The sequence below is a fragment of the Ornithorhynchus anatinus genome, chromosome 7 (genome assembly GCF_004115215.2).
Source record: "Ornithorhynchus anatinus isolate Pmale09 chromosome 7, mOrnAna1.pri.v4, whole genome shotgun sequence".
Lineage (NCBI taxonomy): Eukaryota > Metazoa > Chordata > Mammalia > Monotremata > Ornithorhynchidae > Ornithorhynchus > Ornithorhynchus anatinus.
The window spans coordinates 14,539,724-14,566,780 of record NC_041734.1 but is presented as its reverse complement, the minus strand read 5'-3'; the positions used below and the strand labels follow the sequence as shown (position 1 = coordinate 14,566,780).

Sequence of the window (27,057 nt, the reverse complement as noted above, 5' to 3'; positions counted from 1 at the left end):
GCGGATCCCCGCCTTCTCCGGGCTCCAAAGCGAAAGCACCGAAAGGGAGGGGGTGCCCGGAGCCGTTCTGCACCCAGCGCGCTGCAGCCTCGTCCCGGCCCTTGCAAAATGGTCAGTGCCTCCCTCGCCCATGCAGTGTGAGTGTGTGTGTGCCGGGGTGGGAGGGACTGGGGAGGGTGGGAGGAGGGTTGGGAGAGGGAGGGAGGGAGGGAGGGAGGGAGGGATCGGGGAGCTGGCCGGTCCCCGGGAAGGTCTGGCGGCGGCTGGAGCCGGGACTGACAGCCAGCCCAGGCTGAGCGCCAGCAGCTCCACACACGAAACCTCTCCGTCCCCTCCCACCCCCCGGCCCTCTCCCAACCCCCCTCTCCTCTTTCCCTCCCTCCTTCCCTTCCGCGGCCGCTGATTGGCCGCTGGGACAAAAGTTTCTGTGGAGACGGCTGCCCGCTGACGTCACGGCCAGAATTGTCCCATTTAGGGATCCCGGGGGCAGTGCGCAGGCTGCAGGTTAGAGGGAGAGGAAAGGAGAGGGGAGGGAGAGGAGAGGGGAGAGGGAAGGGAAGGGAGAGGAAAGGAAAGGAAAGGAAAGGGAGAGGAGCCCGAGCAGCGGGCCAGGCAGCAGCAGCAGCCAGGTGGCAGAAAGGAGCACACAGCATCCAGGTGGGGGGAACGACTCCAGCAGGGTTTCCATGGAGATTCCTCTGGGTCTAGCCTAAAAACAGCAGATCAGCTGACACCATTAGCTCAGGACCTAATTACTGCTTATTGGAGCAACAAATGAGGGAGAGGGCCAGCTGCAGAGAGAAGAGGGGCTCGCTCCCCCTCCCAACCCCTCATGTCCTCCGCCTTCGTCTCCCGTCAATTGTCATTTACTTGGAGGTTTCCCTGCAGAAGCTTCCTCAAGCCCCCCAGGCTCTCCTACCGGCTCCCTCCCCCCCCGCCCCTATTTTAGAACAGAGAAACCGTCCCGTATCATAAACAGGTCGGGCCTGGGCAGTTCGGCTTGGGGCTGGTTGAAAAATAGAAGAGGCCACTGTCACGGCACACCTGGAGGAAGCCACAGTCGGACCTAATGCAGGCAAGAAGAGCAGAAAATCTTGAATTGGGCATTTTGAGACATTTTTAGTGCATCCATCTTTCATTTTGCTATAACACCTGATAAAAAAGAGGTAAGCGGCCGAGTGGCAGTATATTTTTAATCATCTTTGTGAATGAAGGAAATTCCACTTGTAGGAAGAAAGGCACTTTTAAGATCCGCCCGGAATAGGGTTCACTTTTCGGCTCTGACTTGATTCAGAGAAGTTCAGAGCTCAAACCCAAAGGTATTTACATCTTTCATATATATATATATGTGTGTATAAAATACATATGTGATATATACTATTTTTCTCCAGCTCAGCCTCTTTACCGGTTGCATTTTACCTCCATAAATGAAGGTGGGGTAAAGTTTGGAGATTAACTTAACCATAAGATCAGTCAGTGGTATTTGGGAGCTTAATGTGTGCACTGCATTGTACCTGGGATAGTATTCTACAATAGAGTTGGTAGACATGCTCGTTCTGCTGAGTTGTCCCAGAAGGGGAAAAAAAGTGAAACTATGAAAACTAGAGAATTGCATTATTTCGAAGAGGGATGTAAATTTGTTTTCACAACTGCTGCCTTTGGGGGGGACCACTTGGCCATTGGTATTGTACATTATTGTGGAGAGTCAAGTGGGTTGAGTGGTCCCAACTGGGTGGAGGGAGGAAGGAAATGGTTTTGCAGTGGGGGTGGCTTTGTGAGTTTCAGATTGGGATATTCTTTGTCAGTTTGGTCACTGTTACTGTACCAGGTGCTGAATGCTATTAAGTGCTCAGAAAGGTGTCACTGAAGTAAGAGGTCCAGTCCCCATCTCCCCTGTGGCTTTAGAGGAGTTGGTTTTCAGGATTTTCGTAACCTGGAATGTATCTGTTTATTGTTATACTCTCCCAAGCACTTAATACACTGCTCTGCACACAAGGATTAGACTGTAAGCCCATCAAACGGCAGGGACTGTCTCTATCTGTTGCCGACTTGTTCATCCCAAGCGCTTAGTACAGTGCTCTGCACATAGTAAGCACTCAATAAATACTATTGAATGAATAACTGCTCAATAAATATCCTCCGGAGCATCCTCTACTTCCTCTAGGGTTGGAACTGTGGTTATTTTAGGTGTAGTCTACTCCTTTTCAGTGAAGCCAATAGCCCCAACTCTGGCATATCCCTAGTCTTGAGGGGATTAATCTGCTCTGAGCCCAAGCAGGGCGATCAGTTTCCTTCAGGGAAACCTAGGATAGGTCTCCCCAGACCCCACACAGGCCTCCTAGCCACCTCTCGGAGCAGATCCAACTCTTCAGAAAGACTTTGGAGCTACCTTGGACTAGATTGGCCATACCATTCCTTAGAGACATTAGAAACCAGCCTCCAGCTGAACCAGACTCACACCTAGTGAGGGGTCATTCACCTCAGCAAATCCTACTTGGTCATCTTTAGGGGATGGGGTAGGGAGAATAGTTGGACAGTGTTTAAAATGTCCCTATAGCAAGTTGTAAATCTCTTTTTCAGTGAATGGAGGAATGTAGCCAAAGGGGACTAATACCCCTCATTCCTAGGAGTTACATTTCCCCAAATCAAGGTGAAAAGTGGAACCTTCTGGAATAATATGGGCTTGGCCATTAGGAGTCCAGGTGATCAGTGAGTCAGGTGAAAGTCTTAAAACCAAATGAGAAGCACTTGCTGTGCTGCTGTTCCAGGAACACAGTTATTCCTGATGACTGACCTGTGAGTAACAGACCAAGCCCATGTGCTCAGATTCAAGAAAGGCTGCATGTTTACTGAAGGATGTTTGTGTGATTGGTGAAATGTGTATTTAATCAAGTGTGAGGACTTGGAGTTAAAAAAAAAAAAAAAACTCCCCCTTTTTAGAGTACTCCCTCCCAATGAAAAACTGAATAGCTGTGTCTTAAACTTCTATTTGAAAATGCTTGGAACAACCATGACTTCCTTTGGCTTCCCTATGAACCTCGAATTACTAGTCTTTACAAATTACACGTGGGTTGTAGCTGTACCATTTGGGTATGGAACCTGTGTGTTAGAGATTTTTAAAAGTCCCACATCCAAGATCATCCCCTGAGCAGCGAATGGAAGTTGCGCTTTGGACATGGCAAACCTGTAGGGAGGAGATGTGGCTTCCCTCTGACTCTTCTAGATTGGAAGCTAATTCTTAAGGATTTTTTTCCCTGTGAGGTAGGGTTTTTTTACTCAGGGATTTCTCTCTGATGTGGTAGCTGTGAAGAAAAATACTTGAGCGTTAAACTTAAATGTAGAATGGTGGCAGAAGTCTGTGGTTTTCTCTAATTCCTTGTTCTGTCCTGCCGAACTCCCTCATTTGTTGCCTCGTTCCCGGCCCCTCCCTGAATAAGAAGAGTTCCAGAAAACCGAAGTTCCTATCCAAATTGCTGCCACTACTCCAGAGCAGTGCTGCCGCAGGTGGTGTCTCAAAAGTGACTAATTGTCAGGGAGCCCAAGGTATTATTTTCCTTGTCATATGTCCTTCTGACATGATTGACAAGCTCACTAATGGCTATCATTTCTCCTTGACACTGAAAGGAGACTGTGATAAACTGCTTCTCTTCTAAATGATATGGAATGTGGACCTCTTCACGCCAGGATACGTTTTACTTTCTTTCCAAAAAAAAAAAAAATCCCACAAACCTCAGCGAAGCCAAAACTTGCTTTTGTCATTCATTACCGAAATAATTTTTTTTTTGTTTTTTGTTTCTCTTGTTTTCATTGTCATATTTATTGACTTCTTTGGAAAGTACAATTTGGCAACAATTAGAAACAATCCCTACCCAACAACAGGCTCGCAGTCTAGAGGATGATAATTATGGTATTTGTTAAGCACTCACTATGTGCCAGGCACTGTTCTAAGCACTGGGGTATTTACAAGATAGTCAGGTTGTCCCATGTTGGGCTCACAGTTTTAATCCCCATTTTACAGATGAGGTAACTGAGGCCAAGGGAAGTGACTTGCCCAAGGTCACACAGCAGACAGGTAGTGGAGCCAGGATTAGAACCCAGGACCTTCTGACTCCCAGGCCCGTGCTCTATCCACTACGCTATGCTGTTGCTTTAGCACATCAGTCTCTCCTCTTGTCTATGACTACCCCTTCCTTTCTTCAGATGCTACTGAAAATTCACCTCCACTGAACTCCATAAGAAACACTCAACAATTACATGTATCTCTGGACAGATTGTTCCTGTCATGAGTGTTTTTTCTTATGACACATTTACTCCCATTACTTGTGTTGCCTCTGCTATATTATGCCCAGTCTTTGGTCATTCAAAAGATCATCCAGAAGACCTCGTTGGAGATTAGCAAGGGAAGTGTAGGGGAAAAGGAGAAACTACATTTTCTAGGAAGCAAAGCACCTGCCTCATGCACCATCGTAAGGGGTGGGCCTGGGCGGAACCAAACCCCTGCCTGGTCTTGATGATAAAGGTGGGGTTGGAATTGTGCTTTCTGTCTCTTTTGGCTTGGCGTCTGATGCTGGTCAGTGAGGGACCTTTAGCCTTGTTCCTTAGGGATCATCCCCTACCCCTGAACTAAAGTGACAGGAAGGTAGGCCAGGGAAGAGAGGGTTTTCGATCTATTTCGGAGCTTTCCTGGTTTAAATCTTAGTTTGTATGGGACCTCTCTGTTGTGAATCATCTTGTTTGTTTATCCTGTCTGCTAGTGGGTACAGGACATTCAAGGCCTATATACCTTTACTAATAGTTGAAATTCTTAGGTTTATTCCCTGCTTCAATCCTTATTAAGGATGGCTGGAATTGATTGTGATTTGTGTGTGTAGAGCAAAGCAGCCCTGAATTTGGTTCAGTGAGAAACCAATTCTCCTTTGGTCTAATAGTATGTATTTATTTTCTGTTTATCTTTTATGTTAATTTGCTTTTGTCCCAGTACAGTGAAACTTATACTTCTCAGTGTTCTTAATTCAGTGTTCTCCAGGCAGAAAACCCCGGATAAAGACCATGAACTGACTAACCTATCTCACCTGGTTGTCACCAGTACTCTACTGTGAGTTGTTATAAAACACTGGTAGTGGAAAGCAGTAGAGATTACAAGTGACTAGGGTCCTGCAGGACATTACTGATGAGTTTCTTTTTTCTAATCTTTTTTTTCCTAATGGTATTTAAGTGCTTACTATGTGTCAGGCCAGTGCTGGGTTAGATACAGCGTAATTGGGTTGGACAGAATCCATGTCCCAAATGGGGCTCAGTCTAAACTCCCATTTTACAGTTGAGGGAGCTGAGGCACAGAAAAAGCTAAGTGACTTGCCTCAGTCACACAGCAGACAAGTGGCAGAGATGAAATTAAGTCCTTCTGACTCCCAGGCCTATGCTCTATCCACTAGGCTATGTTGCTTTGCTGGATATAGGGGAAAAAAGCCTTCTACTCACTTCTGAAAGGATTTTGGTCTTAACTCTATTTCAAGATACTATCTGAACATTCTTCTCTGTTGGAAAACAGAATTCCAATTAGTAGGGGTGATGAAACTCTAGTTTCTGCAAGTTCATGTTATTTTTGCAGTTCTGGCCCTGGTTAGGGGTACAATAGCTTTCTCTATTTTAAAAATTCTAGCTCTTCATTTTGCAAAGGGTTTTTATGGTATTTAGGTGCGTACTATGTGTCCAGAGCATTGTTCTAAGCCCTGGAATGGATACAAGCTATTCAGGTCAGACACGGTCCCCGTCCCATGTGGGTTTCACATTCTAAGTAGGAGGGAGAACGGGTATTGACTCCCCATTTGACAGTTGAGGAAACTGAGGCACAGAGAAGCAAAGTGACTTACCCAAGTGATTTAGTTCTTAATTCTATAAATCAATTCACTGATGCATTGATCTCTGGTACTGAAGGAATAAGCATCAACATATAAACTCTTTATCGGTTCATCTTAATTCTAACCATTTACTCAAGATCATGAACTCATTTAAGAGACTCCAAGATCATTATTATCATTATTCAAAGAGTGGGGAGAAGTAGTGTGCCTAATGGAAAGAGCACAGGCGTGGGAATCAGAGGACCTGGGCTCTAATCCAGTTTCCGCCACTTGGCTACTGTGTGATCTCGGGCAAGTCACATAACTTCCCTGTGCCTCCATGACCTCATTTGTAAAATGGGGATTAAGACTGTGAGTCCCAGGTGGGACAAGGTCTGTGTCCAATCTTGTATCTACCTCAGGACTTAGTACAGTGCCTAGCACATAGTAAGCACTTAAATACCATTTAGAAACCAGGTTCTCTGACTCCCATGCCAGTGTTCTTTCCACTAGGCCCGGCTATTTATCTGTTTCACCTCCACATTTGTCTTGTTCAGTGAAAATTCTGGGCCTAGGGGCAACTCACTTATTTCTTAGGCAGCCAGTCCCAGGCAGAAGGGAAACAACATTGGTTGCCCAGGCCTTTCTTGACCCAGTTTCCCTTGCAATGAAGGCAGGGACAGCAGGTGCTTCGGTCATCTTGGCATCTCTGATCCCAGGACTCTCCTGGAGCTTCTAGAGTCTTTGATCCTAGAATAACCCTTTCATTCTTTGTCCTCCTGGATTCTGTCTCAGACTTCCAGTTCGTTTGGAAATAGAGACAACCACCTCTGAGACCTTTCAGTCCTAGATATAGGTTTTTCTTGTGCTTATTAATAATAAGCACTAGGGTAGATACAATATATGCATATTGGACAAAGGCCACGTGAGGCTCACGGTTTCAATAAGGAGCGAGTCCAGTATTCCCCATTTTATCGATGAGAAGTTATGTAACTTACCCAAGATCACCAAGTAGTGTCATTCCTCAGGAGTGCTGTTTATCAGAGGTTTTTATGTGTCTCCTCCATTATTTATTTATTACCAAGAATATTGGCATAAAACAAACTACATTTAAGAGGGCATGATGCTTATTTATTGCGGTTTTATAGACAGGCCCGTTCTGGGTCCAAATAAGAGTTTATAATAGTAAGTGGTGAGTTCTTCACAGAGCAACTGAACTCTGTTACTGGGTTTTGTTTACTCAACCTTTGTGGTACTTGAGAATTATACGACAAAGCTGGAATAAATGAATAGACAAAGCTTTTTTCCACTGCATTCACACCTGGGAGGCTTTGGGTCACCTTCATCCCTAGTAACTCCACCTAGGATTGAAGAGCCTAAACAGTACTGAAATGGAATGTAGCCATGTGTTGAACAATTTTCAGAATTGTCTACTGACAAACCTTTTAATTTACTTAGTACCAAATTTCTAAATGAAACCCGGGCGAGGGGTTAAAGCTCAACCTCAGACCAAAATTTCACACCACTGGCCCGTCCCTCTTCCTCAGGACCAATAGGAATTCTTAACTGAGTTTTCCACTACTTTGTCTCTCCTGGCACTTTGTGCTGGGAAGCAGAGTGGCTTAATGGAAAGAGCCCAGGCTTGGGAGTCAGAGGTCATGAGTTCTGATCCTGGCTCTGCCACTTGTCAGCTGTGTGACTTTGGGCAAATCACTTCTCTGGGCCTCAGTTACCTCATCTATAAAATGGGGATTAAGATTGTGAGCCCCACCTGGGACAAGGTGATTATCTTATATCTTCCCCAGGGCTTAGAACAGTGCTTGGCACATAATAAGCGCTTAACAAATACCATTATTATTATTACTTTTGGAATGTGTATTGCTTAGCATGCAGAATTGGGTGACATTTTATATTTCATTAATAAAATGTATGGCTGTAATGGATGACAGGTGGCAACTTCCATTTGCTTTAGTTAAATTGAATGGAAACGTAAAAGGTTCCAGCACAAAAGGGGGAAAAATTATTCTCTGGGGAACTTGAGGTTGAAATTCCCATGGAGCATTCATTCATTCATTCAAATGTCTTTATTGATTGCTTATTGTGTGCAAAGCACTGTACCAAGCCCCTGGAAGAGTCCAATACAACAATAAACAGACACATGCACATTCCCTGCCAAAGGGAGGCCAAGAACTAGACTATCAGGGTATCAAGAAGAGAGGTGGTGTTATTTCAAATTAGGAAGCACTTAGTACAGTGCTCTGCACATAGTAAGTGTTCAATAAATACCATTGAATGAATGAATAACAATGTAGAAGCCATGTAGAGGATTATCCTGCCTGGGCCAATCATTTGAAGGCAGGGTAAAGAACTGGGAATTAGACTAAGACTAGAAAAGTTTGGTGACTTGTGGACAAGGTAGCTGAGTTTTTAAATGTTTTAGACTAAGTGGAATTGGAGTCTCTGCCTGAAGGATGAGAAAAGGAGAGAAAAGAGGTCAGGCCACTCATCAAGAAGGAATTTGAGGGCAGGTAAGGGCTAATCAATCATACTCGACTAAGCTCATCCCTCTAGACTGTAAGCTCGCTGTGAGCAGGGAACCTGTCTACCAACTCTACTTACCGTACTCTCCCAAGTGATTAGTACAGTGCTCTGGGTGCAAGTAGCACCCAAGTACAATTGATTACAATTGGGGTAGCTAGGTGGTTTTAATGTGAAATGTGTTATTTTGGGGGAGGAAAAAAAACCAATATTGAGGTGGGTTTCCGGGTGGAGGTAGTTGTAAATGATAGCTTAATTCTTGTTCGGATCTCCAGTCAAATGTGATAGGTGACCTCGGAATCAAGAACCTGTGCAGAAATTGATTGTCGGGATAGTGATGTGTGGTCATTCGTGTTCTCTTTGCCAGTCCCGATCCACCTGGGGCCTGGATTACAACAGGCAAATGCACAAACAGGGGTGCAGCAGGCTGTGAAGTGCATGCAAAAGGTTTCTATCTGCACAACTCGATTGCAGCAGAGCAGCCTGTAGGAAGCAGGACCTATTGGAAAGAGCACGGGCCTGGGAATCAGAGGACCTGGGCTGTAATCCCGACTCCACCACTTGCCTGGTGTGTGACCATGGGTGAGTCACCTTTCTGTGTCTGTTACCTCATCTGTAAAATGTGGATTAAGAATCTGAGTTCCAGGTGGGACATGGACTGTGTCCAACCTAATTAGCTTGTATCTACTCCAATGCTTAGTACAGTGCCTGGCAGGTAGTAAGCGCTTAACAAATGCCATAAGAAAAAACATAGGGCCGGTTCTGTACCTTAGTGCTATAATCTAGCAGGTGGTTGCCATGGTAGCCACTGATCTTTGCTGCCCTCATTAGCTGGCTGTTTTTCAGGGTTCTTCCCGCGCCTGTCCAGCTCTGTGAGTTTCTTCATTTGGAATCCTTCACCCCCGATGACATTTCCCCAGCAGGCAGTCCCTTACTTCTAACGAGGGGACTTTGGCACACCTCCCCGCCCCCCCTCCGCCCCCAAACAAGTCTCTGGGTTCATGAAACCACAGTCTTTCCACAGCACCGACAACAGGGCTTCCCCATTGGTGTTTATGCTGCTCGTGACCTGGATCTGCCTGTTAACATCTCTAGGCAAACACAAAGCAGATGTAGACTGCCTGGGCCCCAAGCGTGGCCACCTAGGGAAAGCCTGGAGTTGGCTAGACCCATATATTGAACTCAGTTGAGGAAGACTTTGGAGAAAAGGTGGAAGCAATGACTCTTTGATAGTATTTTTGTTGGGGTTTTTTAAAATCACAGGTGGCCACATGTGTCTCTTCTTCCCTTGTTGACTGGCTCACAGTTTAGCCTTCATTATTTTGCCATTGCAGACTGCAGTTTGCCACTGTTCCAGTCCCTGCAGTGGTGTAAGGTAGTCCCCTTATGCCAATGTGGGCCCAGCATAGGGAAAGATGAGGTGACTGGGATAATAATAATAATAATGTTGGTATTTGTTAAGTGCTTACTATGTGCCAAGCACTGTTCTAAGCACTGGGGTAGATACAAGGTAATCAGGTTGGGCTCACGGTCTTCATCCCCATTTTACAGATGAGGGAACTGAGGCACAGAGGAAGTGAAATGACTTGCCCAAGGTCACACAGCTGACAAGTGGTGGAGCCAGGACTAGAACCCATGACCTCTGACTCCCAAGCCCATGCTCTTTCCACTGAGCCATGCTGGACTAAGGACTCAAATACCATTAATTAATAACACTTGTAGTCACTCTGCAAGTCCCGCTCCTCAACTTTACAACCCCCAACGGAATATCTGCTTGCTGTTCTGGTTCAAGAAGTTTTTTCTCTATTTATCAATCAAGGGTATTTATTGAGCCCTTACAATCTGTGCAGAGTACTGTACTAAGCTCTTGGGAAAGTATAATAGAGCTGGTAGATGAGATATGTGTCCACATGGAACATAGTCTACAGAGGGAGGTAAGCATTACAACACAATGCCGTCAATGAATGGTATTTATTGAATGTTGACTGTTTGCAGAGCACAGTACTGAGTGCTTGGGAGAGTACAACAAGTTGGTAGACTCATCCCCTGCCCACAAGGAGCTTACTGATTAGGGAAAATAGGGTATAAGTACTTATATCTTTGTTCTGTGTCTCTTTGCCACATTATGATTTTGTGTTTTGTCTTCCATAAATGAGGATTGGCTACCCCTTGACACACCTACATGGACAAATAGAAAACCATAGTCAATCATTGTAGACCACTAGGATCTTAGAAGGGAATGGATCTTCTTTGACATTTTCTCCACCTAACCGGCGTGGGGAGCTATATTTCATTCACCTTTAGAGAACTGTGGAGAAAATGTACTCTCAAAAGGCACTATCCTGAATGGTATTAATTTTGGAACTGGACCCTAGGTACATCTCAAAGTAGCTGTGCAGACCGCTTCCTGAATTGCCCATGGGAGCTCTTCTTATGGACTTCCTCTTTGTGTTTAGAAATGAACCTAAAGAGAAGGAAGACTGTGGGTCGAAGGTGATAAGGAGCCTCTGGAAAATATTGACGGACATTCACGATTAACTGGTGAGTAAGTCTTTACTAATATTTGAAGTAGCTCTAATTTTCACATGTCATGGTTTCTTTTTTCTTAGGAGGAAACAGAAAAATTCATTTTGGCGTTGGGGGGGCCGGGGATTGAATACCAACCTAAAATGTGTGTTGTGCTTTTTGTTTTTTGTTTTCAAAGAATCCTCACTTAAAAGCATCATTTTTTTTTCTTTTGCCAGGTTGTCTGTGATTTGTGCTTTATGAATATTTTTCATTTGACCTCTGTGAATAAATTAGGGAGTCGGGGCCTGGGACATTGTAAGGGTAATGGTAGGAGTTGTCATGGAAACAAATTGGGATCGCGAGTTCTATAATGTGGGGCTAATATTCAGGAACTGAAACTGGGTTAGAAGGAATGGAGAGGTGGGCTCTGTGCCAACTGACCAAGGATCGCAGTGTCTGACAAATCGTTGGTCTGTAAAAATAGACACAATTAGACCTTTTTCCTGAAGGTGAAGACTTGTTCCTAACCAAAATTGTTTCTACATCTTGTAGGGTTCCAAATTTTGTTAATCATGGAATCTCAAGCCTCCCTTTCTCTGTCTCCTTAATAAACCGTGTAACGTTTTATACAGCTGGTCACTGTGGCAAAGGAATTGAATAAGTGAGGCAGAAACTAAAATGTTTTCCCACCTCAAAGTGTTTTTTCCTTTAATTGAAACAGAGAAGCTGTTTTGACTAGAGAGTTTAGCCTGGCATTCCACTTACCAGGTATTCCTAGAGAGAGTGATTTCAGTCTATTTATTTGCAGCATCTTTCTGACAGAAAATTCAAGTACATCTGTTCATTGTAAAGGAAAGTAAGAGGTAGGCTTGGTACTGTTTTGGTACATTGTACTCTATTAATGTGTTCAGTGGGTTGAAATAAAATAAAACTTGTTAAGGAAATTGGCCTTTTTATGTCTCGGTTTTCACAGCAAAACCTCTTACAAATTAAAACCGTGATTGTGTCTGGGGGTCTCTCTGTGAGGAGATGTTGCTACCAACCATGAGATTTATTGGTGTGGAGCTAACTGATGCACAACCATCTACCTCTTCCACACTGTGTTCTTAGGAAGACACAGTTCCTTGTTTAGCTGTGTGTTTTTCTCCCTGTAATGTGTGGCACCACTTTGATCTCACCTCTTAGAGTATATACCTCTCAGAGCCTCCATCCCAAAGTTCATCCCATTTTTAACTACTGCACACCAGTCTTCTGCTGAGGTCTCCCAGCTTACTGTGCTTACAGTATATCTCTCTTACCCTTATGGTTGCACTGTTTTCAGGGATGGCTTTCAAAATTTGGCTGCTCTGAGGCTGGTTTCAAAAAAACAGTACCCCAAAAACCACTGCCTTCTCCCTAGGGTTCCTATCCCAATGCCACATGTAATGTGATGACATCGTATGGGAATCCACCTGAACCTGAACATAAGGCATTTTTCCAGAGGAGCCACTGACCCCTCTTCCCCCTTGGTCCAGAGCCATTGCATTCTCTTCCCAAGTCCCTTTTCACACAAGCACCACTTGCAATTTGGTCAGAGTGGGGTTGTGGGGTCTTTAATGTTTTCAACCACAGTCACACCCTCGCCTGACAGAGCTGCCCCTCAGGGCACCTGTCACCCTGGTTTGTTGAGTGGAGCTGGCTTTGACCATTCAGGTCACTGAAAACCAGTAAATTTTGTAGGGTGCTACAGGCTCAGATGTAGCCCAGATGAACATAGCCTACTAATAATATCTAGGGGGAGATGCAGATGCAGCAGTAGAGGGGAACCGAAGTAAAAAAGGAGGGCCCAGAGGAATGGGTTCTTTTTCCCAAGAAAAAGATATTAAAGGGACAGTTTCAATTCTGTGTAAGTCTTACGAATTAGACTCTAACCCCTGGGAGTCAAGAGGAAGATAGTTTATTTTAGAGCACTCGGGCTGGAATTTGAAATAGTCTTACCATTTTGACATCAAATCACTTCATTAGTTTGTGTTACTCCAATGTGTAATCATTAATAATCCAATTGTAGACAAAACCAATATTTGATCTCTAAATCTCATTCCCAACCATAAATCCTAACCTCAGTGATGTCTTCTTGCATCAATAGATTATAGCATATTGACTTTTCGGTTTGGAGAAGACCATCATTTGGAATTGGTCCATGATTGAGCCTTGGGTTTATTTTAAGTGATTTGAAAATACTTCAAAATGGGACCCGGGAGAGCCTAACGGGCTAAAATTCCTAGACAGTCCATTTTCTTATTGGCTGGAATTCTAGCAGGTTTGATTAAGGGTGGTGAACGTTAGCAGAAAAAGTTTTCCATTTGAGTTTTAACCTTGGAAACGTGGCCTTGTCCACCCTTCGGTAGAGTTGCCAACCAATGATAAAATATCCCAAAGGTGGGCAGTGAGTTGGAGAAGCAAGGGATCTGGATACTCCCCCAGTTGCATAATGAGACTTGGCATTTCGAACCTTAAAGCATGTTCTGTTTATCATAGTTCATTGTGAAACCCAAGTTTCCAAATGTCTAAAGTTACTGCCCTCATAAGATGGGCTCTTGGAGAGCAAACTGGTGTATTTAGCACTTACAATGTGCTGAGCACTGTGTACTGAGTGGGAGAGCACAGTACAGCAGAGCTGGTAGACATGATCCCTATCCACGAGGAGTTTACTTTAAGATCACTAGGCCCATTTAATGAATTGCTGCAATCAGCTACAATGCACTAATCAGTCATTAGAGTGGTCTGTTGCTTTAATGCTTCTCCCAAAATGCCAAACTTAACTACCAAGGTGTAATCTTAAGCAATGAAAGAACTAGGTGTGACATTAAGTGCCTGTAACCTTGAGGGTAACTTGAGTATCACTACCATTTTACACAGAGAGAAACCATATGGAATAAAAGCATAGTAGGAGAAATAGTATTTATTAAATGGCACCATTATAATTAAGTAATTTCTGTTTGCAAAGCACTTTACTGAACTTTGGGAAAGATTACGTGAGGGTTGGCTCAGGTACCATCAAGTTCTGGGCCAAACTAGACTCAAAATTGGAACGGCGTTGACAGTTTTTTTTCTTTTATTGAGCTCTGTGGACTGCTTGAGATCTCTCTTGATCCTGCTTCCATGGTCCCTTTCTCAGGCCAGTGGCCCTGCTTATCCTATTGGAGTCTTTCTTCACACAGTACTATTTCTAGGACTGGTTTCCAATCAACAGTAATTATCCAGTGTAAATAACAGCATCTTGGTGTGGAAGGAAGCTGTATTGGAAACCATTCAATTAAGTGGAAGTATAGCTGGATAGAGGACAATACTCGAAGGGTATTGCTCAACCCCTCAGGTGAAAGACCATAAACTCCTTGTGGCCGGGGAATGTATTTGCCAGTGTCATATACTCTTCCAAGCGGTCCTTTCACAGCTCAGCAAATGTAAGCTCTCAAATACCACAGATTATAAACATCTTTGCTACACTGTAAAATCTTTGAGGGAAGGAATCACATATGCTAATTCTCTTGTACTCTCCCAAGTGTTGACAACAGTACTCTGCCCTAAGGTGCTTAGCAACTACTACTGATAGATTTGATCAACAATCCAGAAGAACCTTCGAGAAAAACAGAAGGTCAGACTGGGCCTATAATTTAATAGTGTCCTTTGAGCTGGATAGTGGTCAAAAACCATGTTTACTAATAGTCACACTGCTAGTGCATTGAAGGAATCCAAAATTTTGATACAAATATGGGGCCAACTGAATAAGATGAAATTGATAAAACTGTGAGCTCCTTGTGGACAGATCATGCCTACCAACTCTATTGTATTATACTTTATAAATGTATAATACAAAGAGTCTGCATACAGTAAGCACTCAACGAATGCTATTATTGATTGATAAGGACAAATGTGAGCAAAATAAATCCCTTCCAGTCTTGTATTTTTTAACTTGGTTCAGGTATGTCACAGGCTTGTTCGAATCAAGTTAATCCAGGATCAGAGTAGTTTTCAACAGGGTATGATCAAGTCAGGAGCAGATTTTGGCACCCCTCCTCCCACTGCTGCTCGCATGGCAGGCCCTTTGTTTGAGTTTAAGGTCTATTTGAGTGTCTGCACCTTAAGAGTGGTGTGGGGGAACTCTGAAGAAAGTTTGAAAAACAGATGAAAATTAGGACCTGGGTGAGGATTAAAAGCAGTGGTGCTCGTTCTCTTGGAGAAGAGATATCTGAGGGAGAACTGACTATTTTGGAAAATTTCCACCCAAGTTGAACTAGAGGTAGTGACCTTGAATTGCAATAAGAAAATCCAGTTCATAAAATAAATTCCTGTCTGATTTAAATATTGGTACATATAAGGTCCAAAGATTGTGGCAATTCTTGACCTTGAATTTTTTAAAAAGTAGATTATGGCCTTTCTGCCATGTATACCTGAGATGTAAATCAACCTTAAGGCTTAGCTCTGGACTAGAATACATCTTGAATGTGCCTTCTAGTTCCAGGTTTTTAGCGTGTGCATTCTGACTAAAAAATACCCATTTATAAATTTTCTCTTTTAGCCTAATTCAGAAAGCCGGTGGTTCTCTTGAAATGCCACCATCAAAACCATATTAGCACACATTCGGTAACAGTTTTTTCTAAGATGGGGGGATTTCAAAGTTCTAAAACTTCCTGACTTTGACCAATGTATTAATAGAGAGCTCCTATGAAATCATAGTTAAAATTGGAAACTATAAATTGTCTAACCAGGCTGAGCAAGATATTCTTGGTAATGTAATATCCATGGATTCTTGTTTTCTGGCTATGTCTTGTCACTTCTCTATTTCAGTAATCTACAGAGTGCTTCCCCCAGTAATACAACTCTACTGACCTGAAAATTGTTGGTGTAGTTGAGCTAAGACTTTCAATTATTTCCTGAAATGTAGCTGAATGCATTAAAAAATATTTATACTTCTTACTGGTAAATGCCTCAGCTGTTTATTATCGTATTACTCATATTTGGTATCAGTTAGGACTGAATTCAACCCATTTTTCACTGGACCAGTAAAAAGATGCTCATACATCCTGACTAACTTAGATTCTGAGATTCATTTGAATCAAAATGAGACTCTTTAGGACATGAAGTAGTATTTAACTAAAATTGAATAGCTGAAAATTACATCAACCTATAAATGAAGCAGCAGTTAAAACATGATCAATTCATATCCTGTGTCATTTACTTCATTTGCTGACTTCCTGAGATCTTTACACCCCAGAATGGTGGATATTTTCTTTTTTCTCAGAACTACTCAGATGTTTAGTCACTCTTATAATTAGGGTCCGAGTATACTGAATTGAAAAAGAAAACAACAAAAAACAAACCTTTCCCTCCACCCTGCAATACAAGGGAAAACACAAATTATATATTTAAAAAGTCAGTAGATGGTGGAGGTGAAAATGCCGTGCTGTGCTAAAATAACTCTTCTATTTATGGGATTTCATGAATAAGGGTTTGTGATGAGAAGCTATCTGGAGAGAGCTATCAAAACTGCCTTCTCGTGAATGGGAACAGACTGTTACTGAAGCTTGTTTATCAATCAATAGTAAGAGCCTTCTGTGTGCACTAAGCACTTGGGAGAGTCCAATACAATCAGTGGACATGATCCCTGCTCTCAAGGAGTTTAAATTCTAGTGGGGAAACAGACACTGAAATCCATTATGGATAAGAAGAAGAAATAAGGAATGTATATATGAATTAGTGCTTAAGTAGTAAGATACGTAAGATATGCCCATAAGTTGCTACTGGAGGTTGTGACTACTTAAGTGCTTGGGTGGTACAGAAGTGATAATGTGGCAGTTGGGGGAATATAAAGTGGGGAGATTAGAGATTAATTATGGAGGGGTCCTGGAAGACATGTTATTGGAAGATACGGAGAGCAGTGGCCTATTGGAGTTGAAGGAAGAGGGAATTCCAGTCTGGGAGAAGGATTTATGCATGAGGTCAAGGGTGGGAGAGATAAGAATAAGGAAGTTAGTTTGAGAACCAGGAGTGCTCACTGGGGTGAGTGGGAGAAGAGAGTGGATAAGTAGGTGTGAGAGAGCTGATCAAGCATCCTCAAGCCAATGGTGAGGAGTTGCTTCTTGATGTGGAGAATAATTTGAGGTTTTTGAGGACTGGGGAGATATGTGCAGAATGACCTTTTGGTTAAAAAAAAAAAATCCAAGTAGAGTAGTGGAGTCGAGGGTAAAGGCAATGAGAGCAGCAAGGAAATTGATGTAGTAGTCAAACTAGGATATGACAAGTTCCTAGACCAGAATGGTGACTGGATGGAGAGAAAGAGCTGCATCAGAATGTGGGTTTGGGTTTTTTTTTGTTTTCTCTTTTTTTTTTCTTTTTTTACAGTATTGGGAAGCATCATGGTCTAGTGGAGAGAACACAGGCCAGCAAGTCAGAAGCCTGGGTTCTAATTCCAGCTCTGCCAATTGCTTGCTGTGTGACCTTGGGCAATAATAACATTGGTATTAAGCGCTTACTATGTGCAGAGCACTATTCTAAGCCCTGGGAGAGATACAGGGTAATCAGGTTGTCCCACGTGAGGCTCACAGTTAATCCCCTTTTTACAGATGAGGGAACTGAGGCACAGAGAAGTTAAGTGACTTGCCCACAGTTACACAGCTGACAAGTGGCAGAGCCGGGAGTGGAACCCATGACCTCTGACTCTGAAGCCCGGGCTCTTTCCACTGAGCCACGCTACTTCTGACAAGTCAGGTCACTTCTCTGTGCCTGTTTCCTCAACTGTAAAATGGAGATATCTCTTCTCCCTCCTACTTAGATTGTGAGCCCCATGTCAGACAGGTGCTGTCTGACCTAATTAACATGTACCTTCCCAGTGTTTAGAACAGTGTTTGACGCATCTTGTCATCTTATGCTGTCAAGTTGTCTCCGACCCATAGCGACATCTCTCCCAAAGCCCCCCACCTCCACCTGCAATCGTTCTGTTTGACACACTGTAAGGGCCTAATAAATACCATAAAAAGTGAAGTGGCAGGATTTGGCACAAGATAGAATATGGATATTGAATATATGTTGACTGTGAATTTAGTTGTAAGTAATGGCATTTATTAAGCTCTTACTATGTGCCAAGCACTGTTCTAAATGCTGGGGGAGATACAAGGTCATCAGGTTGTGCCACCTGAGGCTCACAGTCTTAATCCCAATTTTACAGATGAAGTAACTGAGGCACAGAGAAGTGAAGTGACTTACCCAAGGTCACACAGATGACAAACGGCAAAGCAGGGATTAGAACCCATGACCTCTGACTCTCAAGACCAGGCTCTTTCCACTGAGCCACCCCAGCCCCACATCTCTTTTGTACATAGCCTCATACTCTTTTTTTCCCCTATCACTAGTACATTTTAATGTTTGTCTCCCTCTGTAGACTGTAAATTCCTTGTGAGCAAGCATCACATCTACCAACTCTGTTTTGTACTTTTCCAAGTGCTTAGTGCAGTGCTCTGCCCTCAAATACCAAAGGTGGCTTGAAAGAAAGGGTAAGCAGCATGGCTTAGCAGAAAGAGCATGGGCTTGGGAGTCAGAGATCTTGGGTTCTAATCCCCGCTCTGCCGCTTGTCAGCTGTGTGACCTTGGGCAAGTCACTTCACTTCTGTGTCCCTCAATTATCTCATTTATAAAATGAGGATTAAGACTGTGAGCCCCATATGGGATAACCTGATTTCCTTGTGCCTACCCCAGTGCTTAGAACAGTGCTTGGAACATAATATGTGCTTAGCAAATAGCATAATTATTATTATTAGTTGCTGATTGGGATAGGTGATAGGGCAAGCACCTTTTCTGTGCATATTGGTGAATAGATAGCCTCTGCCTCAGGTGCTGGAGGATACGTGAGATTGACTTCATCCCAAGGTGCCTGGTCTGGATAGCCTGGTTCATACTGGGGCTATTAGTTCAAATAATAGGCAACTGGAAGAACTGCAAGTGTTCAATCTCCTTTCCAGATCAGGCTGATGGATGCAGTGGGGTCTCGTGGATAGAGCATGGACCTTGGAGTCAGAAGGACTTGAGTTCTAATACCAGCTCTGCCATGTCTGCCTCGTGACCTTGGATAAATCACTTCTCCATCGCTCAATTACTTCATCTGTAAATTGGGGATTGAGACTGTGAGCCCCACATGAACTATGTCCAACCTGATTAGCTTCTATCGACTCCAGTGTTTAGTACAGTGCCTGGCACATAGTAAGTGCTTAAATACCATGAAAAAGGCTGAGGCAGCCTCAGACTAAAGGTTTCCCAGGCCTGCGCTCTATCCATTACACCATGCTGCTTCCCATTTAAATTGACCTAGAGCAATTGGAAGCATAATTATCAGTGAACCCCCTGCCTCTCTTCTCAGGTGGTCCTAAACCATCCTTCAACCATCTCCCTTCAGCTGCTTTCTGCTATCAAACTCCTGGTCCATTGCTTGGTTGGATAATTCTGGTAAGTCTTTAAGAAATGTTGATAATTCACTCCTGCAATCATTAAATCTATATCTATTGAGCACCTTCTGAGGGAAAAGCACTGTACTAAATTCTTGGGAAAGTACATTATCACTCAATTGGTAGATGCGATATCTGCCCACCAGGAGCTTACATTCTGTGGTGGGGAGACAATCAGGTGTTGACTGTGTAATGGACTTGATGTTTCTGGAAGATATTGGGTCAATCTCATAGGAATATAGGGAGGAGAAGGGTCAGAGCTGGTAAAAGGAGATGAGCACCTTAAAGAAGAGCAACCTAAATATCACTCAGTCTGTTTTTGTGTGCTTACTCTGTGCAATGCTTTGAAGAGGGCACTAAGAGTACGTGTCTTTCATGAAGATGATCCTAATGTTGAGTTCCTATCCATAAGCCAGGGAGTGAACGAGGCAATTGATTGTGATGAGCACATTGTACAGAGCACTGCGCTGAGCGTTTGGGAGAGTACAGTACGATAGAGTTGATAGACATGTTCCCTGCCCACAAGGAACTTATGGGCTATGGTGGTGCTTAATAGACTGAAGGCCCCAGAGTGAAGCAAGCCAAGCAAAATCCTCAGGACATAAGGAGGTCTCGAGCCTGTAGAGGTAAAGAGTAACAAGTCAATATTTCAAGGAGCTGCATGTTATATGCAGTATTGAGACCAATTCTCACATGGACTAGACAACGTAGTGTAGTGGAAAGAACGTGGAAGTCAGAAGACTCCAGCTGTAGTCCCGAGCGTGGCCCCTTGTCTGTGTGTGGCCCTGGCCAAGTCATTTCATTCCTTGGTATATCACCTGGAAAATAAGGGTCATTGTCTGGAGAAAAAAAATGTGAGTAGGATATCCACCTCTTCCCACCTCTTATATTGTGACATTCATATTAAACAGGAGCTGTTTATGATTTGATTAACTGAGAAGCAACATTGCCCCAGTGGAAAGAGCCCAAGCCTGTGAATCATGGGAACTGGGTTCTAATCACAGCTCCACCACGTGCCTGTTGTGGTACCCTGGGCAAGTCACTTCCCTGTGCCTCAGTCTCCTCATCTGTTGAATGGGGATTCAATAAGTGTTCTGTCTCCTACCTGGGCTCACAGGGACTGTATCTGACCTGATTAACTTGTACCCACCTCAGCACATTTAGAACAGTCCTCAAAACTTGGTAGCCACTTAATAAATGACACAATAATTAACTTGTTCCCAGCCCAGTGCTTATGACAGTAAATGCTTCTTAAAATACCATACTTATTAAGCCGAGTAAGTAGATCTATGCTGCTCTGGTGTAAAATGGCCAAAACAAATGCCTCCAGATCATGTGTATTCTGAAAATAACTAGTTATCCAGTAGGCCCAACTGATCACTGAATCACCAGTGAATTGTGCCATCCACACAGGAAGATTCTTATTTGGGCAGGATTGATATCGGAGTTAACTCAGTGAGTAGTTAGGCTACCATTGGATTTCTAGAATCAATAAATTTTCAGCCCCAAGTTCCTTCAAATGTCCCAGAATTTATGACCAAGTTGTTAGTGATTTAACATGCCCAAAACAAGGAAAAGCATGCTTTTCTGTCACTTCTTCTTGGCTTCAATGAGAGAGAGAGAATGAATCTGAGAAATTTCAATGTTATGGTATTTATAATATATCTCCTCTAATCTATACTTAATAAACACCTTAGCTTTTTAAAAACTAAATGAATGGCTGGAAATCTTTGAATAATGGAATCTGAGGAATTCTGGAAAATGAAACTGAGGGAGTCACAAACTGGTCAAGGGAAAAGACTTCCAGACCCCATGAGAGAATAATCCAAAGACATAACTGCTCTCCTCATGGGAATCAGCATGGCCCAGAGGATAGAGGACAAACCTGGGAATCTGATCTGATCTGAAATGGGTTCTAATCCCATTTCCGCCACTTGTCTGCTGTGTGACCCTGAGCAAGTGACTTAACTTCTCTGACTCCATTAATTCATCTGTAAAATGGGGATTAAGACTGTGAGCCCACTCTAGGACATGGACTGTGTCCAACCCTATTAGCTTATATCTACCCCAGTACTTAGTACAGTGCCTAGCACATAGTAATCACTTAACAAATACCATAAAAAAACCTCCAAAAACTCACTCCCGCAAATTCTGAGCTCAGCAATTTTTAAGCTGACAGACATTGCGAAGTTATTCCGAATCAGTGGACCACAAAGTCCACTACTTATAGTGGACTTGAGTGTGTCTGACTTGGAAAAATTGCTAGTATGATTATTGGAAAGTTTCAGGTGAAAGGACAGCTTTATACTTATTAAACAAATTAGCCCCTTCATGTTAGTATGGAAACAGGTGTTCTGTATCATGATGTAACCCCAAGATATACCCACTAATACTAAATCACTCCTCCCTGGGGAATAGTGATGCAACTCAAATCCTCATGTGTGTTCAATTTCATTTTTGATTACCCACATTGAGCCTTAGATTGAATCTGTAAAATGTTTTTCCCTCATCTTCTTAAGTTTTGCTCTCCATCTCTGAGTAATAATCATCCTGGCCTAGATAGAGTACTCTTTTCAAGAGCATCAAAATTATAATATTTCTCTGCCTGATTTTTATGCATTTTGTCTGTTGGCCTATGACTTCTTGTAACAATCCTAGTTGTTAGTGAAATATTGTATGGGGAAAGACATTAAGCCCCTTAGAGTCCTCAGTTTCTTGTCACTGATAATGACAGAATTATCAAGGCATTTGTGGGAATTTAGTTTTTTTCCAGATTTGCAGTTGAGACACCTGACAAGCAAATTTTATCAGTGTGGGCAGTTAGGCCTGTTAAGACCAAAACCCTAACCAATCTCATACATGTAAAGATTGTCCCTTATTACCCTATGGTATTGCGTTACTTGCAGTTCTTGGAGTTGTCTTCATTTCTCCCTCTTCAATCAATCAGTGATATTTATTGAGCCCTTACTTTGTGCAGAACACTGTACTAAGTGCTTGGGATAGTACCGTATAACAGAGTTGGGAGACAAATTCCCTGCCTACCACAAATTTACAGTCTAGAGACCTTTTGAGCCATATTTTCAACATCTGTGGTCTATGGTAGCTACCACATTTCTAATTGTGGAATGGCAGACTGGTATGTCTGAGACTGCTGACTTCCTATCTGGCAGTCTACTCCGCAGACCTTCTTGTATCATCTATCATCCCTTATTTTGCCATGACTGCCATCTTGGGAATGTTCTGGGTTGCCACTATCTCTGGAAGGTCAGGTGAGCCTTGCCGGCCTTTGGAAGCTGATACCAGTTGTTGACATATGTTTAGATACTCCTGAGGTAATGGAAGTCCATATTCTGATGGGTAACTCAAGAAACATCTGAAAAATGACATTTAAAATGAAATAATTTACCTTTCTAGTCACTTGAAAGTTACCAAACTACTCAAGTCCAGAATTGACTATTGAATTGAATAACTGACTATTCACTTTCTCTTTTCATCGTCATCTTTAAATACTTATATATACTTGTATGTGCTTATTCCTTCCCTCGTTTTCCCATTTTGACTGTGGTTTTTCATCATTTTTCATACCATAAAGGCAGGTATCGGATTTGTTTTTCAGACTCGATCACTAAGAGAAGACACTAAATAGACTAAAGGCTCCAACAAAAATGAACAAGACCGGTGTAATATTGCGAATCCAACTTTTTGTTATATATAAAACTCAAATTTTTACTCAGACTTATCTCAGAGTTTCACGTTCCTTGTCCTATGACATTCTTTGATCTAGTGCTGTGACTGTAACAGTTAATTGCAACATATATACCCAAGGCCTCTAAAAGCAGCCTAATTCCCACAGACTTGTAGAGCTGCAGAGCTGGCTGGCCAATTCATATCATAAGCTATCTCCTATGACAGGGTCATTATCACTTGCTCCCATAGGATATGCCTTGTAAATCATTTCTAGCCTCAAATTTTATATCGCAGCCAAAATTTAAAGCACAACTAAATTCAGAGCACCAACTAAACCAGTGTGTCCGTTTTGATCACTTTAGTTTGATTCCTTTCATATTCATTATTAAGAAAACTTGTAATTTCCATTATTTGGCTCACGAAAACAATCTTAGACATCCCTTAAATGTGAATTGGACCAAGTATAGCAAATCGGATTTGATTATAATATTCTCTATTTTCTTAATGCACAAAATAAGGAGATTTTATGAAATTTCTACTTGCTAGGGTTAGACTAGCCTGGTGAATATTTGGCCATTTTCGGGTTCTCCCTCTTTGTTGTAATCTTCTGACCTAAGTATCATTCAACAGACTGTAGTACTTTGATTCTGAAAAGTGGTTCATAATCATCTTTGTCTCCTTGGGTATGCTTCTAAAGCACAGTCATCCGTGGGTAGGAGCTCCTTTATGGCTGGCTCAAGGACTTTTGATGATGATCTTAGCTTCTTGAATTGCAAGCTTCCCAGAAGATACAAATCTGACACCAGCTCCTGGATTGCTGAATGTATCCTCAAGCACAAGTACATAAAATAGCTCGAATACCACTGGGCCTAGGATTAATGTATTTTACTCTGTTGGGAAAGGAGGAAAGTTCAGACAAGCCTCCTCTATTGATAGGGTGAACAGTCATCTCATTATGGCAGTCCTTGGGATAATAAACTTTTTCTTCTTAGTGTCCAAAGCCTAGGTCTGTTGCTTGCATCAGGTACTTTGTAAAGGCAAGGTCATTGATATTGTTCCTCTTGCTGCTTCTATATCTGGCTGTGAATCATTTGGGCTGGCCTTCTGAAAAATTTTAACCAAAAGTCTGCAGTTTTGCAGCTTGAATCAAACCCTACTCTTAGTCCAAGGGAAAGAGCACAATTCTGAGAATTTGAAGATCTGAGTTGAAACACTGGATCTGTAAGTAGGGAAATGTTTTCTGGAGCTAAGGCAGGAAGTTGAAGCTTTCCCATGCAAGCGGTCCCTAGTATGCTTTTTGAGGTGGACAGCCTGTGCCGGGATTCCTTGTCAATGAAATAAATGGTTCACCTGGGTGGCGAAGACCACATCAGCTACTTGAGCAACCGCCAGCTGGATTATGGCACTACAGTGGCCCCTGGCAATTTGCTGCACTCCCGTTGGGTGTCCATAGGTTCTCTCCCTGAATTTGACCATGTGTTTCACCTCTACCCACTTAATCATGGATTGCCCCGCATGCCCCATTGGGACCATGACTCGAAGGGATGAGAGTGTTAAGGTGGGGCCGTGCCAATCAACAGTATTTACTGAGTGCTTACTTCTCACAGAGCACTCTTCTAGGTGCTTGGGAGAGTATAGGAGAATTCTATGTACTTTTTGCTCTCCCAAAGTGTGATGACATTACCACTGTCATTGATTCCTTTGCACCAGTTCAGTACCTTCCTTCATTTGTTATTCTTGATGATCCTACAAGTGACATGAAACAAAAAGCAACACTGGGAAGAAGCATGGCCTAGTGGAAAGAGCATGGGCCTGTGTTTCAGGACCTGGATTCTTAATCTCAAATCCCAGCTCCACCACTGGTCTGATAGGTGATCATGGGCAAGTCATTTAACTTCTCTTTTCCTCAGTTACTTTATAAAATGAGGATTGACTGTGAACCCCATGTGGGACATGGACTGTGTCTAAACTTGTACCTTCCCCAGTGCATATAGTACAGTACCTGAAACATAGTAAGCACTTAACACTTATATGTGATTTTTGGACCCAGTACACTCTGACTTGGCTTATGTGGCTATTTAAATAGTTGCCTCCTTTTTAATATGACTCTCCAGGGCTAACATCTGATAATTAGCATTTTTCAATTGTTTGAAGGATATTTCCGGACCCATCTACTGAGAGTCTACATCAGAGTGCATTTAATTGCTAGGCAATCCACTTACATGCATAGAAAAGGCCAAAATCGATAGTCTGTAGTTTAAAATGTCCAAGATACTACTGCCTTTCAAAAAATAACCCTTTGACTCAACTAATTTCCCATATTAATCCATGAGTGTTAAAATAATTATTAATAACTTGCAAATTTACCAATCCACAGACTTGTTTTTTAAATCATCATGGAGAATTCAGGGGGGAACCGGGCATGAAGAAGAAAGCACATATGATATTTTTAAATAATGAATTGATTGATTTGGGGTAATTTCCATCCAGAAAGAGAATCATAAACATCACTGGGTTTTAAAGTACAAACCATACCATTAAAATGTAGTTACCTTTTGAGCCTAACAAAATTAACTTTTCATGGACTACTGTGATATTAGTAAATATACATTACTGGGGACCTCCTAATCGTGACCTAAAAAATAATTAATTCCAATCAAAAAGGAAATTCACCTTGTCATATGGTTTAACAGCGTCATGAAAGAGATTGATAGGTATTGATCATTTCCACTGGAGAAGGTATGATGCTTTTAAGGTTTATTGTAATAATGGTATGTTGAAGTTCCTGGGTGGTTTTGTAACCTCTTTGAAGATAGAGAAACATAAAGGTAGAGAATTCTAGCCAAGGTTACAGTAATAATAATAATGATTGTGGTATTTAAGTGCGTACTGCATGCCAAGCACTGTACTAAGCACCAGGGTAGATAGGATATAATCAGGTCTAGCACAATCTCTGTACCAGATGAGATTCACAGTCTAAAGGGGAGGAGGAAAAGATATTTAATCCATTTTTTACAGATGAAGCTGAGGCACAGAGAGGTTGAAGTGCCCAAGGACACGGAGCAGGCAAATGGAGGAGCTAGGATTAGAACTCAGCACTCTGATTCTTAGTCTTGTACTCTGTCCACTAGACTACACTGCTTTCTACATAAATAGATGTGTAAAAAGTATCTAAGTGACAGATATTTGTTTAGAAGATACTATTAGTGATCTCTACATCTACATTTTTAGGTAGATTGCTGAATGTCTGCATCATAGCCACCTCATCAATTTAATTACTGTCCAAGGTCTTTAAACTTTTCTTTGGGTCTCCCTTAACTAGAAATAATATCCTAAAACTAAGTTTGGGCTCAGTGGCTTGGTCTTTCCCTCTCAAGAATCTGCAGGGTGTGGGACCTCAGAGAATGAAGATTTTCAGGTGTGCCAAGGGAGAAAAGGGGAGGCTAGAGAGTAAATTTGTTGTGGGCAGAGACTGTGTCTATCGAACTCTGTGTGTGTGTGTGTGTGTTTATGGTACTTAAGTACTTAGTACGTGCCAGGCTCCATACTAACCTCTGGGGTAGATCCAAGATAAATAGATTGGACACAGTCTCACATAGCACTCACAGCTTTAATCCTCATTTTATAGACTAGGTAACTGAGGCACAGAGAAGTGAAACGACTTGCCCAAGGTCACACAACAGACAAGTGGCAGAGCGGAGATTAGCACCCAGGTCCTCTGACTCCCAGGCCTTGTTGTATTGTACTCTCTCAAGCACTTAGTACAGTGCTCTGCACTCAGTAAGTGCTCAATAAATATCATTGATTGACTGGGCCCATCCCAGTCCCTTGGCCAAGCAACATTGTCTATCATTGTGGGAGTTTCCTGGGAGTGGGGTGTCTGGGGCTCTCCCCGCCTGCTGGGTTCATGGGTGGGGGCTGACCTTGGAACCTGTGTTATGATACTGCAGGATCCCCGTGCTCACCTGCTCCCCTGGACCTGGTTCTGACCCCATCCTCCTGGGGGCCTGCAG

General features: G+C 42.6%; 1 long non-coding RNA gene across 2 annotated transcripts; it reads left to right on the top strand.

Moving 5' to 3' along the window:
* Positions 1-608: 608 nt before the first annotated feature.
* On the top strand, positions 609-23,090 carry LOC103170286. 2 transcript variants are annotated; one of them, XR_003760886.1, is made up of 5 exons: positions 609-1,166; positions 8,743-8,957; positions 10,832-10,916; positions 19,273-19,358; positions 22,974-23,090. It is a non-coding gene; the product is annotated as an uncharacterized LOC103170286 (long non-coding RNA). The 2 variants fall into 2 exon arrangements; XR_005660193.1 differs by lacking the exon at positions 8,743-8,957.
* Positions 23,091-27,057: the final 3,967 nt, after the last annotated feature.